This window comes from Ornithorhynchus anatinus, chromosome 18 (genome assembly GCF_004115215.2).
Source record: "Ornithorhynchus anatinus isolate Pmale09 chromosome 18, mOrnAna1.pri.v4, whole genome shotgun sequence".
Classification (NCBI taxonomy): Eukaryota; Metazoa; Chordata; class Mammalia; order Monotremata; family Ornithorhynchidae; genus Ornithorhynchus; species Ornithorhynchus anatinus.
Window position 1 is genome coordinate 13,835,671 of NC_041745.1, and position 10,583 is coordinate 13,846,253.

General features: G+C 45.9%; 1 non-coding gene across 1 annotated transcript; it reads left to right on the forward strand.

The window, feature by feature from the left end:
* The first annotated feature begins 1,158 nt into the window (after positions 1-1,158).
* On the forward strand, positions 1,159-1,293 carry LOC114805567. The gene has a single exon (XR_003753539.1). It is a non-coding gene; the product is annotated as a small nucleolar RNA SNORA7 (small nucleolar RNA).
* The last annotated feature ends 9,290 nt before the right edge of the window (positions 1,294-10,583 follow it).

The following is a 10,583-nucleotide window of genomic DNA, read 5'->3' on the forward strand; positions in this document are numbered from 1 at the left end:
TGTAAAAAGGGGATTGAGACGGCGAGCTCCACTTGGGACATGGACTGTCTCCAACCTAATTTGCTGTACCCACCTCAGCACTCAGCACAGTGTCTGGCATATGGTAAGCGCTTAAATACCACAATTATTAGTATTAGGTGGTAGAGCAGTAGCATTCTGTCAAAGGATGAGAAATGAAGGAAATTTGAAGGAAATTTAGTTTAGATTCCAGTTTACATTAATCAATAGTATTCATAGTGTATGCAGTACTCTGTACTAGACACTTTGGAGAATAGTCATGGCCCCGACCGTTGAGGAGCAGATGGACTCATCATTCACTTATGTGCCAAATCACTGCCATGACCTTCAAAGAATTCTACGCTACTGAATCTTGCTTACAGGTGTGTTTCCTTTATTCAACCTCTCCTCAATCTCTGTAGAATCTGAATTTTTGTTTTTCTCAAGGATCAAAATGTTCAGTTGGGTTTTTTTAACGGTATTTGTTAATCACTTATTAAGTGCCAGGCCCTATACTAAATCCTGGGGTGGATACAAGCTAATCAGGCTGTTCACAGTCCATGTCCTGCACTGGGGGCTCACAGTCTCAATCCCCATTGTACAGACGAAGTAACTGAGGCCTAGAGAAGTGAAATGACTTCCCCAAGGTCACACAGCAGGTCCGTGGAGGAGCCGGGACTAGTATCCAGGTCCTTCTGACTCCCAAATCCGTCGTACTCTACCCGCTGGGCCACGCTGCTTCTCTAAAAGCAGAATCCCATCCATCTGCCTGGAAAGCTAAGTTGTTCTCCTGGAGGCACAGAGCTGGAGCAAGTGACTTCTTGAAGTCTCTGCCAGGCCTGGACATCTAGAATTCTAGGAATGTCAAATCCCTTAGTCTTTATTATGATTTAGGCCACCCCTGGAGACTTAGATTTTTTTTTTAATTATTTTCTGGACATACTAAAGATCAACATGCTGTTTTTCATTTCTCACAGGAGCTCAAGTGCCAACAGACTCTGATACTATATAAATATTGCTTCTCAAAATCTTCTACAGGTTTTCCACAAATAGTTGCTCATTTATATTGACGTCTTTCTCCCCCACTCTAGACTGTAAGCTCATTGCGGGCAGGGGAAAATCACTGTTTACTGTTCTATTGTACTTTTCCAAGTGCTTCGTCAACTCTCGGGGTCGCACCTGGAGAGTTTCCAGGACTCTACCAGTCTCGACTATGGGAGAGAGTCAAGCAAAAGGAACTTTTTTCATTCCTAGCTTGGGCAGTGGCTAGCGAGTGGAAGGCAATCTGCTACAAGTCAAAACTCACCTGTGCTGAGCAGCAGCAGCATGGGAGAGAGTCGAGGGCGGAGATTTAGGTTTACTGTGAGGCAATTGTAAACCGCTTCCGTATTTTTACCAAGAACACTCGATGGATGCACCGCCAGAACGACTGCAGGTGGAGGTGGGCCGTTCTGGGAAAGATGTATCCACGGCGTCGCCATGGGTCGGACACGACTCGACAGCATCAGACAACAAGTGCTTAGTACCGTGCTCTGCACACAGTAAGCGCTCAATAGAGACGATTGAATAAATGAATGGGTTGGAAACGGTTGGATTTTTCTGCCCCATTTCACTAGTTTCAAAATCTAAAAATCATCCAAGTCAGCCATCTCTAGCTCTTGCTGAGGAAAAAGCCCAGTCATTGGGATCATTCTTCCTCAGAATTTTTAAGCTCCCCCTTGACTGTTGAACCCACAGTTTTGTTTTGGTTTTGCTGAGGCTTGGAAATCAACAGGGCCTGTAAATGACTTCTAAGTACATAATTGTTTCCCATCATTAATTTTCAGCCGCGTCCCTGTCGAAAGGGGAGCACCATGGGTTACTACATAAAGATCCAGTTGGCACAGTCAGTGTTCCATTAAGCATCGACGATCCCAACTCATCATTTCTTTCCCTTCAGAGCAGCACCGATGTTTCGGGGACTGCGCGTTACCCATGCTGTTTATTTTTCCATTCACCACCTTCACGCAACCTAAGTACAACGTCCTGCTGAGAGTCGGTGGGTCTCCGAGCTGAAAACGATAACTGGAGAAGAAGGAATCCATTAGAGATTGCACTTGAAAAACAGCGCCTGAATCCAAGAATGTGGGGCCCGGCATGTTCTGCTCCATTTGAGAGGACTGATGATGATGATAATAATATTAACAATGATAATAATAATGATAATGGTATTTGATAATTGATTACAGTCTGCTAAGGACTGGGGTGGATACGATGCTATCAGATAAGACACACAGTCCCTTATGGAGCTCACAGTCTGACAGGTCAGAAAAACATGTCTTGAATCCCCATTTTATTAATGAGGAAAATGAGGCACAAAAAAGTGAACCGATTTGGCAAGTCACAAAGCTAGCATGGCTCAGTGGAAAGAGCCCGGGCTTGGGAGTCAGAGGTCGTGGGTTCGAATCCAGGCTCTACCACTTGTCAGCTGTGTGACTGTGGGCAAGTCACTTCACTTCTTGGGGCCTCAGTTACCTCATCTGTCAAATGGGGATGTAGACTGTGAGCCTCAAGTGGGACAATGTGATTACCCTGTATCTACCCCAGAGCTTAGAACAGTGCTCTGCATCTAATAAGTGCTTAACAAATCCCAATATTATTATTATTATTACTAAAGCTGGGAAAATAACCCAGACCTTCTGATTCCTAGTCCTGAGTTCTTTTCGCTAGGCCATATGGGGCAAGCACTTCTTCTGGGACTCAGAACAGAATTCTCTCTCATCCACCTTGCCCAGCTCTCTCCAGTTGAGCCAGACCATCAGGGCTGAGCAGAGGAATGGCAAATTCCAAAGTCCTTCTACCGACCTGACCGCTGGTTCATTTGACAGCAAGTAGAATGCACGGTTTTACGCTTTTCCCTTTTTCCCCGTATTTGTCTTCTTCCCTTAACCTAAAACTTTTCTTTTCTGAATGTCATACCGCAAAGTGTTACATTCATATTTGATGTATTAAAAAACACACATGAAAGGAAGACCCTTTGAAAAGAAATGATTAAATTAAGTTTGAGTAAAATAGGTGAAGGGAAATTGTAAATTTTTAGCTCGGCGTGTCTTGCCTAGTTTCACCCAGGCTGCTATGAAGCTGCAAATATAGCTTCATAATATTGAAAATATAGGGGTCTGTTAAAGAAGCAGCATGGGCCCAGTGAAAAGAATATAGCCCTGGGAATCAGTAGACTTTGGGTTCTAATTCCACCCCACCACTTGCCGGCTGTGTGACCTTGGACGGGTCACCACTTCCCTGGCCCTGTTTGCTCATCTGGAAGCTGAAACTGGGAGGGCAAATTCCCCATCTCCCGAAGACTCTAAAACCCGTTGTGTCCAATCTGATTGTATTGCATCTATCCAAGTGTTTAGCACAGTGCTTGGCATAGGGTGCAGGGCTTAATCAGTATCATTGTTAGTTCTATTAAGCAGAGCTGGGAGGGGCTCCTCCTGAAGAAGAAACTGAACAGCCACAGGTGAGGGGTCTTTGGGCCCAGAGAGGGTCCATTACTAAGGAGAATGGTCAGAAGCCCTTGTCCCCCATCAGAATCCTCTCTTCCCGGCCTCTTACCTCCTGGAAAACAAAGTCCACTGCATTGCCGAGGGGAGAGCTCTCCCCTGAGAAGCAGCATGGCTCAGTGGAAAGAGCCCGGGCTGGGGAGTCAGAGGTCTTGGGTTCTAATCCTGTCTCCACCACTCATCAGCTGGGTGACTGTGGGCAAGTCACTTCACTTCTCTGGGCCTCAGTTACCTCATCTGCAAAATGGAGATGAAGACTGTGAGCCTCACGTGGGACAACCTGATCACCTTTTATAATAACGTTGGTATTTGTTAAGGGCTTACTATGTGTAGAGCACTGTTCTAAGTGCTGGGGTAGGTACAGGGTGATCAGGTTGTCCCACGTGGGGCTCACAGTTTTAATCCCCATTTTACAGATGAGGTAACTGAGGCACAGAGAAATTAAGTGACTTCCCCACAGTCACACAGCTGACAAGTGGCAGAGCCGGGATTCGTTGTATCTACCCCAGCACTTAGAACAGTGCTCTGCACATAGTAAGCGTGTAACAAATACCAACATTATTATTATGATTACCCTGGAGTGGGAACACCCACAGCCTTTCTGTAGCCCAGGCTCTCGCAACCACAGCGCTGGGGAACGTGGAAAGTCTGGGCCGAGGGAGCTGCGGTCCTGAGATGGGGACCACCGTGCCCAGCCAATCCAGATCCCAGTCTGGGGCCAAAAAATACAGGGAATCCTCTATATCTCCTCTATATAAACCTGGAGGTGGAGTGCACTGGGTAGGGGGACTTCAGGACACAGTCTCTGCTCTGTGCTTGGAACCCCACAGCACCCCAGGCCATTTGTTCTAATCCTGGCTCCACCCTTGTCTGCTGTGTGACTTTGGGCAAGGCACTTCACCTCTCTGGGTCTCAGTTACCTCATCTGTAAATTGGGGATCGAGAAGGTGAGTCCCACATGGACAGAGACTGTGTCCAACCCGATTTGCTTAATCCACCCCAGTGCTTAATACAGTGCCTGGCACATAGTAAGCACTTAACAAATGCTTTGGAGCAGCAGCATGGCCTAGTGGAGAGAGCTCAGACCTCTGAGTCAGAAGGTCCTGGGTTCTAATCCTGGTTCTGCCACTTGTCTGCTTTATGACCATGGGCAAGTCCCTTAATTTCTCTGTGCCTCAGTTCCCTCATCTGTAAAATGGTGATTGAGACCGTAAAAGTCCTATGTGGGACAGGGACTGAGTCCAACCTGATTATCTTGTATCTATCACAATCCTTAGAGCAGTGCCTGGCTCAGAGTAAGTGCTTAACGAATCCCATCATTATTATTACTATTATTATTTGGAGAAAGGACAGTGGAGAGCCAGGGGAGGCCAGAACAGGAAGAAATAATAATAAGGTTGGTATTTGTTAAGCGCTTACTATGTGCCAAGCACTGTTCCAAGCACTGGCATAGATACAAGGTAATCAGGTTGCCCCACGTAGGACTCACAGTCTTCATCCCCATTTGACAGATGAGGTAACTGAGGCCCCGAGAAGTGAAGTGACTAGAAGTGAAGTGACTTGCCCAGAGTCACACAGCTGACAAGCGGCAGAACCAGGATTGGAAGCCACCACCTCTGACTCCCAAGCCCGGTCTTCGTCCACTGAGCCGCACTTCTTCGCTTCGTAGCATAGGTTTGCTATGAATGACTCAGGGAGAAAAAGTCCATTTATGGCAAAACAATTACTGCCACGCCACCTTGCAGCACTTCATGATTCAAACAACAGAAAGACTTAGAGAAACCTACTTCGTGACTTGCAAATTAAGTTCAGGAATATGGAGTGACAGGTAGTAGGATGATTAAGCAGAAGAGATCCAGACCATGACCAAACTAGAATTTCTTCACATCATTAAAGAGGTTATAATGCCCTGCACATAATATTACAGCACCTTTGAAGGGGATTCCTGCCTCAACACAAAGAGGGGAGGGATAATAATAATTATAATGAATAATAAAGATGGTGTTTGTTAAGCGCTCCCTATGTGCCAAACGCTGGGGTAGATACAAGCAGCATGGCTCAGTGGAACGAGCCCGGGCTTGGGAGTCAGAGGTCACGGGTTCGAATTCCAGTTCTGCCACTTGTCAGTTGTGTGACTGTGGGCAAGTCACTTAACTTCTATGTGCCTCAGTGACCTCATCTAGAAAATGGGGATGAAGACTGTGAGCCTCACGTGGGACAATCTGATTACCCTGTATCTACCCCAGCGATTAGAATAGTGCTCTGCACGTAGTAAGCGCTTAACAAATACCAACATTATTATTATTATTGATGGTAACCCTCCTCCTCCCCACAGCCCACTCACTACGTCATCATGGACTCTCAATTTTGATCTGCCTTGCTCCAACCTGGGGGCAAGGACATAAGCAGCAGCAGCTATGCCCTCAGTCTCCCAAGAGTTGTAGCAGTAAGAGTAACGTTTACAGTATTTACTAAGTGCTTATTCTGTGCACAGCTGTGTACTAAGCACTGGGAAAATAATACAGGGAAAGAATTAGAAACAGTCCCTGACTCTTCAGAGGCTCCCTATCTAAGAATAACAGGGGAGAGGAATCTGACCACAGGCACATTGAGAGATATAAGTCAAGAAGAACACGGAAGACACGGCAGGGATAAATACAAAAATAAAATGTACAAAGCCTTGAGGGTGGAGTTTCAGGCCTCTCCCTGTTCAGAATCCTCAGGGCCTTCCCAACATTTTCTATTTTGAGAAGTCAGCACCATGCCACCTCTTCCGCTTCTGCCCAGATGGGGCAAAGCAGGTCAAGATTGAAATGCTGTGTGGCTTAGTGGAAAGAGCAAGGGCTTGGGAGTCAGAGGTCGTGGGTTCTAATGCCGGCTCCGCTGCTTATCACCTGTGTGACTTTGGGCAAGTCACTTCACTTCTCTCTGCCTCAGTTTCCTCATCTGTAAAATGGAGATTAAGACTGTGAGTCCCACGTGGGACTCCCTGATTACCTTGAATCTACCCCAGCACTTAGAACAGTGCTTGGAACATAGTAAGCTCTGAGCAAATATCATTATTATTATTATTCCAGGTTGGGGGGGGGGGGTTACTCTTTTTCTCTCTCACCCTTTCCTTTCTATCTCCTCTCTCTCACTCTACTTTCTAGCTCTTTCCCCTCTATCTCTCGCCCAATCAAATCCACCCACGAACCAATTTTTGTAAAATAAAATTTGAAAAAAGTGCTTTAAATTTCTCCATTTGTAGGTAGAAGTCATGCACAAGTAGAGAGCAGCACTGAACTCTAATCCTTTATGCTCTATTTTTAACTTCCTATGTGATTTTTATGATGTCAATATGATTGCTATTTACTAAAATTCATGAAGGTAGCTGTATTACTCATCCTTAACTGATTGAGTATATAATTCTCTGTAATTAGGGTAAAGACAAGGTATCCAACCTTGGTTCAGGAATCAATTCCACGCTTCTAACATCCTTCCTTGTAGGAAAGTTGATTTTTACTTACGAAACAGTTGTCGAGAATTAACTGTGTGGTAAGTCCAAGGCTTACCTATGTAAGTAGAAATGAATATCAAATTGACTGCTCTGATTAATTGTGTTCAGCAGAAAAATAGTGTGAGCTCTTTAGCTTTAAAACGAGACCGAAATAAAGCTTTAGAATTTAAACTTCTGGGCCTATGGGCTCACCCAGTTGTTCCACCATAAAGTGAGATAAATTTTATCACGTTGGAAAGTGGAAAAAAACTATGATCCAGGGGTATGTTATTTCCCATGCTGAGAAGAGAAACAGCAGCTTAAGATGAACCGATAAAATGGGTCTGTTTATATATCACCACATAAAAATGTTAGCAAAGGTGTTAGAGAAAACAGAAGTAGCTGCCGCTCAAAAGTAAACTATTTGTCATTGGAAAAGAAATAAGGAAGTAAATTCCAGTCCAGGTTTAGGAAGCCTCCAAAAAAACAAGGAGTTTCCATCAACAATACAGAATTTCTGCAGTCAAATCCTGCTTGCCCGGGTAGATGAGGAGCTAGAAAACAGAAGTCACTTTCCACAGATTGAAAAACAAAGGAGAATCAAACAGAAAGGTCTAAGGTGACGCTTGAACCGCCTCTATAACTGTGAGACGTGGACCTGACACAGAAGGCTTATACAATTTCTCGCACCATTTCACCAAAGCCATCTACAAACCAAACTCGGCATCAAATGGCAGGATAGGATTACTAAGAGTGAAGGTGCTGGAATGCGGAGGGCCATCTTGGAACAGGGCGCTCACGACCACTCAGCTCCAGTGGGCAGAACATGGGAGAATGGATACCTAACCAGCAGATGTATGGTGAACTGAAAGCGGGCCGGGGCCCAGGCAAGTCAGGAGGGTAATAATAATGATAAGTGCGGTATTTGTTAAACACATTCTATGTGCCCAACACCATGCTAAGTGCTGCGATAGATACAAAATAATCATACTGGACACCGTCCCTATCCTATATGGGCCTCACAGATTAAGGAATCCTCTGACCATCTTCCCTCTGCCTTCAAATGTGCCCACATCTCCCCCATCTTAAAAAACAACAACCTTCTCTTGGATCCCCTCCTCTTGTGTCCAAACTCATCAAATATTCTGTAGTCAAGTGCCGCCTCCACTTCCTTATCACCAACTCCTCTCCTGACCCTCTACAATCCAATATCTGCCCCTTCGCTCCACCGAGATCACGCTTTCGCAGGTGACCAGTGCCCTCCTTCTTGCTGAGACAAAAGGGCTCTGTTCTGAGCTTACCCTCCTCAACTTTCAGAATTTCCATTAGATCATCTCCTCCACCTCACTTTCCCATCACACTTGATAACACCACCATCACTCAAGTCCTCAACCTTGGAACCACCTCTGAATCCTGACTCACTTTCAACGACCACACTCAATCTTTGGTTTGTCATCTGATACATTCCAGAATCCATCCCTTCCTCTTTAAACAAAAGGCCACCAACGGGACAGGGACTTGTCATATTCTGACTTAACTATTGCATCCTCCTCACTGACTTCCCTGCCTCCTCTCTCTCTCCAATCCACACTTCACTCTGTTTGCATAATTTTCCTAAAAAAAATCCAGTCTACATTTCCCCACTCCTCACCAAACTGCAAAGGCTGCTTATTCCTCACCACATCAGGCAGAAATTCCTCAGCATTTGCTCTAAAGCATTCAAACAACTTGCCCCCTTTTTTCTGCTCTCTTGTTCCCCTGCACTTCAACCCATAACCTTTATTTCTCTCAAGCTAACGTAATGTGTTTCATTCTCTCTCTTTCGCTACCTAGTTCTTACTCTTGCCCTCCTCCCTGCCTGGAATTCTCTCACTCTTTATATCCAACAGACCACAGTTCTCTCCATCTTCAAAGCTCTTCTAAACCCATATCTCCTTCAGGAGGCCTTCCCCAACCAATCTCTCCACCTTTTATCTCCCAGCTGCCACTTCGGATCTTCCGTGCCAACGAAGCAATTGAATTACCATTAGTTCCATAGCACCAATACACATACTTTACTCTATCACACCCCCATTTATAATTTATGTTTCGGTCTCTCCCTCTAGACGGCGACCCTTTTGAGGCCAGAGAGATCATGTCATTAAATGCTTGGTACACAGGCAAGAGCTCAGCCCACACTCAATAAATGCTAATGATTGGCCACGCTTTAGATTTGATCATTTCGCTCTCTAACCTCACCAACTCTAACTTATCACCATCGACCGCCATCTTTAACCTGCCTCCTCAACCCCATCTCCCATAAAGTTTGTCCTCATCTCCAACAGTGACTTCAAATGCTGGACCCACTTCCTATACCAGGCTACGCCACTGTCCCCGGACATCCTACCAAATCTCCTTACTCAGAAAGCAAAACTACATTCCTTAACTCTGCCCTATCCACCAATCTCAATTCCCTTGTCCCATGATCTCTTCACTGTTCTTGTATCTGCAATTCCCATGCCCAGATCACCCCCACAACCCACTTCACCTGCTTCTGAAAAGCGGGTAGAATTCCAGGCAACGGTCTGGCTTCTGTCATGAATTCACACTATCCTGAAATACGGCCCTCTTTTTTGCTTGACAGATCTATTATTCCTCCCTCATTAACTGTCCCACCCACAAACCCCACCAACTTTTCCAAATCTGTAAGTCCCTTCTGAAGCTCCCACTGCCCCCACAGCCCTTCTCATTGATGTCTGATAAAGGAGGCAGCAACTGCATTGGTAAAATTGAAACCTCCTTGTGTCAACACCACAAAGTTCCCCACTTCCTTCTCTCAATTCTACCTCCCTCTACATTTTAATCTTCCTTTCCAGTTGTTTCTCAGAAGGAAGTCTCCTCTCTGATTTTTAAATTCTGACCCTGTTCTCTTTCGCTTCTTAAAAAAACTTGTTTCCACTCTCTCCTCCCTTCCCTTAACTTCAACCTCTCATCTCCATTGGCTTCCTCCTTCAGAAGTCCCTGAATTCTACTGCTTGTCTATCAGGGATACATTCACTCCCTCTGTTATTCGGTCTTGGCTTTCCACAACGAGATGGGAAGCAGGGATCCCCACCTGACCTGGAAAGGTTTGGGTCAAGAGCTTGGGTGGGAAAGGAAAATATAGTCAAAGCAGCAAAGAATGAGGTTAAAAACAGCAACTACCTGGCCAAGGTGTGGGGTTGGGGAGGGTGGGTGGCCTGTGGCAGGGAGAGTGAGGAGAGCCTGTAGCAGGGGTATGAGAGTCTATGGCAGGGGGTGTGAGCCGAGCCTGAGAGAGCGGATGTGAAGAGGGTTTTTGATAGGGGAAGTGAGGGGGAGCCTGAGGCAGGGGGTGAGAGGGGAGCCTGTAGTAGAGGGTGTAAGAGAAGCCTGTGGCAGAGGGTGTGAAGTGAGTCTGAGGGAAGGGTTGTGAAGAGGGTCTGTGGCAGGGGTGGTGAGGAGGAGCCTGAAGCTGGGGGTGTGAGGGGAGCCTGTCAATGTAGGGACAGCGGGGAAGGGGAGTTATCTTTCCCCCTCACATCCCCACCTTAACTCCACTCTCTCAT